Genomic DNA, 4,190 nt, shown 5'->3' on the forward strand with positions numbered 1-4,190 from the left:
GTGTGGAGTTCCATTCATTTTGACAACTGTATACACCTATGTAAGCAATACCACAATCAAGAAACAGCACATTCCATTACCCGGATACCTCTGTCCCCATGTGCAGCTAAACCGCCAACCGGGCATCCTTGAAACTACTGGTATGCTTAATGATATGATTAAGCTTAGATTTGTCTTTTCTATATTTGTATTAAAATACAATCATCTGTATGTACTCTTTGTATCTAGGTGCTTTTTCCCCACCTAGCGTATGGTTGTTAGGTCATCCTACATTCCTTCTTATTGCTCAATTGATTCCATGTATGAATATACCACCTTTTTTTTTTTTTTTTTAATTCATCCACTCTTTGATGGTTATTTGTTTTGTTTCTAGTTAGAGGCTCTTTGAATAAAGTTGCTTTGTTTGTTTTATTACCTGCCTGGACTAATTCTGTGGATTCTGGCTGCCCCGCAGTTTGCCCTGCTCACTTTGTTTTTTCATCCAAGTGACAATTGGTATATAACATTACATTAGTTCCAGATGTACAATGTAAATTTTAGATCATTGTCTACATTGCAAAGTGGTCACTGGAAGAAGATCTCTTTTTCTCTCCTCCCTTCTTCCTCTCCTCCCTCCTTCCCTCCCCTCTTCTCTTTCTTCCTCTTTCCCGCCTTCCTTGGAGTCACTCCCACCTGTCCTTCCTATATGGGATGCTGCCCGATCCATGAATGATTTGATAAAGCCAATTATATCTTCAGATTCATTAGGTTAAATTTGTGTTTTAGCAGCACCTTAAAGGGGTAAGGCTCACACCTTTTGTTGAGGGGACATGTGTGGATCGGAGTGCACGTTTACCATTCAAGCAGCTTATAAAGCTGCCCTGACTTCTACTTTGTTTGCAAAAAGCTTCATGTCTGGCGAGGGAAAAGCAGAGAACTGTGACACGCTTCACTTTCTGCTTAGTGTGTGTGCAACCTTCCACACCTCTAGGAATACGTGAGAGCTCGAGGTCCACCATGACTGACTCACTTCCTTGATGTCTGTGAAACTTCAGTGGCTCTGTTCTTTGCCTCAACTGGAATTGCAGCTGTAGGCAGCGGTCATGTTGACCTTTGATTTCTGCCTGACTGCTATCGTTTCCTACAAACTCCCTGGACACGGACCCTCTCTGTGGAGTTCCAAATTGGGTCTACTCTTCTGGTGACAGCAAGACCGTAGGTTCTCGGCCTCCGGAATCGCTGCGCCAGGGGTGGGGTGGGGGCAGTCTAGTGTTCGGTCACCCTGTTGTTCTTGCTGGGGGTAAGGCAGCTTTTGAATTAAGTATTTCTTAATCTGTTGCATGCCTTTGGTCATTTTCCAGAATTCTGAAATAGTTTATTCAGAAAATTATGTCCAGTATTATCACTGATATTTAGGGAAAGAAAGTCCTGAGCCCCTTACCCAGCCATTTGGGGTGTCCTGCTCCATGTAGACACTTTGTAACATTATAAATCAAACAAACAAGAGTTTCAGTTCCTAACCATTGAAAGCAAAACACAATACGCATAACCACTTACCAAGTTGGTGACAAACCACAAATCAGGAACTATTTCAAGCAACTTTAAAGCATAACAATTTACTTATGTCCAGGGGATATACCCTAGGGTCATAAAACAATACTTAAATTGTTTTCAATAATCATATTTCTCATGATAGTGTTGGTATTGTTCTAAGACTCTGTTGTGTGTATGGTCTAGTGGGATATAGGTTACAGTGTGGGATGGGTGAATACATAATTATATTCATTCATCAGCAACCAGGATTTTCTGTAGGGGGAGAAGAGATTGATGTGAGATAAATGAGTAAAACTCTGGTTCTAGACTCAAATCAAAGTATAAATATGAACTCATTACAGTATTCTTTTCTTCCTAAGTCAATCTTTTAATGTATAGACATTAAAAAATGACAAACCAGAAAACAGTTTTACATTGACCTAGTGGAGATCATCCATTACGTACAGCCATGTTAGCAAACCCCATAGCTGGACATAAAGTCAGGACAGGTCCTGCTCGATCCTAGCCTCAAGGCTGAGCTGTCCTGCCCCGTTCACGTAGAATCAGTGCATTCAGGGAGCAAAGCCAAGCTTCTCACACCTCTGCTTTGACTCTTCCTTCTGAACCAAGAGGCAAGAGAAGAACAAGCAAAGGTCATGTTGTTACCCAGAAGGAGATGGTAAGAGCAGCACTGGGAACTTCCTTTACTCCTCATGGCTCGGTGCCCACAGAATGACTTTAAGAAGCCCCTCTGCATAGATGTGATTGCCTCCAAGTGCAGATATTTTGGTCTGAACTGTGAGGTTTATGGCAGACACAGAGTGGGTGAGTGGTAGGGAACAGCCAAAGAATGTGTGTCTCTGAAGACAAATGCTATGTCTTCAGAGAAATAAGGCAGGTACTGTTGCCCCCAAACACCATGAGGCAAGGAGTGGCTCAAATCAGGGTCTTTGCAGAAACAGAATCTGTGTGCTGAGGGTCCCCCTTCCCATGAAAGCTGAAGGCCCTAGAACAGAATGCTGGAGAGCCTTTTATTAATCCCCTGGGTTAAAATGACAGTTAAGTTCATTTGGGGAAAAAGAGAAACACTAACCACTCTTCCCTTCAAGTTTTAGTAGCCAACAGGAATCTGGGCTCTGAAGAGTCACAAACACCTTTTTTTTTTTTTTTTTCCCCCAGGATTATATACAGTAGTGGCTGCTGATCAAATGTGTTGTTGTGGGAAATCCGGGAGCACTGATGTGAGTGGTGCTCCATTTGAGGAGCTATGCCAGGAGTATCGTCCAGAGTCGCAGTCCCCATGCAGGGACAGTCATGCACAGGACCAAAGGTGGGGGTGCTGGGCACAAGTGATTCTGTGTTCTATGGATAATGGTATAGAAGGACGGTAAAAAGGTAAGGTATAAGCACAACCTTTGGAAACATCTCCTTCAGACATTCTGTTAATAAAATCTTAAGAGCTTAGGAGCCTGGAAAGGTTGAGAAATTCTAAAGAACTAAGCAAAAACAAACAAAAAGAGAGGGTGGAAGGTGTCAAAGACGTGGGAGCTCTTTGTGGGTGTCGACTGGCCCACTCTGTCCCCACGTGCATCTTCCTGTTTGCTCGGACTGGAGAGGTGGGGCATAGACATCCAGCCTGTGTCAAGGGCAAGAGCTTCTGGTGGTCCTTTCTGGCACTGACACTCAGCAGGTCCTGGGGTCCCTGCAGAGAGCCTTGGGCAGCCTGACAAGGTGGTGATGGTGGCGCCATGGTTTCTGGGGGTCACACTGTGTTGTCAAGAATTCTATAGTAGTCTTGCAACCCATGCCAGCGCCTAATCTGCCCATGTGAACTGAGAGCCAGTCTGGGCTGTGCTGAACGCAAGATCCTCCTCAATAAAGACATGGTCTCCAATACGTAAAGGAAAGAACAAAGAACCTTCGCTGAATTTCTGGAAAGGTGGCCTTATGACATGCTGACTTTTCCCAACACAATGAGGTCCAGCCCTTACACCTGCCAGAACCACCCCCCCCCGACCCCTGGGGTGATAGACGCTCATCACAATGGTCTTCACAACACTGACGGTCCACACAACACTGACAGGTGACTGTGCCCCCAAATGCTGCCCCCTGTGTTCAGACTTGCCATGGAGTCACTTGCCCAGCCCCATGGCCACCAACTCCTTTCTGCAGCTTTGTCAAAGTTGGCCAGCCCCTCCGTCTATCTGGGATTCTCCACAATATTTATTCTTTAAAAAAAAGAATAGAGCAAGATGGCGGAGGAGTAGGAGACCTGGATTTCGTCTGGTCTCAGGAATTCAGCTGAATAGGGATCAAACCATTCTGAACACCTACGAACTCAACAGGAGATTGAAGAAGAGAGTAGCAACAACTCTCTGAACAGAGAAGTGACCACTTACTGGAAGGTAGGGCGTGCGGAGAGGTGAATCCGAGGCGATATTCGGGAGGATAGACGGCGGGGGAGAGGGGGCCTCCGTCGGCCGCTTCTGGCAAGTGCTAGAGCCGCGGAGCACAAAATCGGACCTTTTAGAAGTCGGCTCCGCTGAGGGACGTCGCTGCAGTGGCTAAGCGGGGGGTGGAATCCTCCCGGGACGGTGTGGTCTCAGGACCCTCGGGGTCACAGAGGGACCAGGGGTGCCTGCGTGCGGCAGAGCTCCCAGGTATCGGAGCGGGGAAGC

This window comes from Callorhinus ursinus, unplaced genomic scaffold (assembly GCF_003265705.2).
Source record: "Callorhinus ursinus isolate GAN/ISIS: 27379988/994484 unplaced genomic scaffold, GSC_fseal_2.0 scaffold88, whole genome shotgun sequence".
Classification (NCBI taxonomy): domain Eukaryota; kingdom Metazoa; phylum Chordata; class Mammalia; order Carnivora; family Otariidae; genus Callorhinus; species Callorhinus ursinus.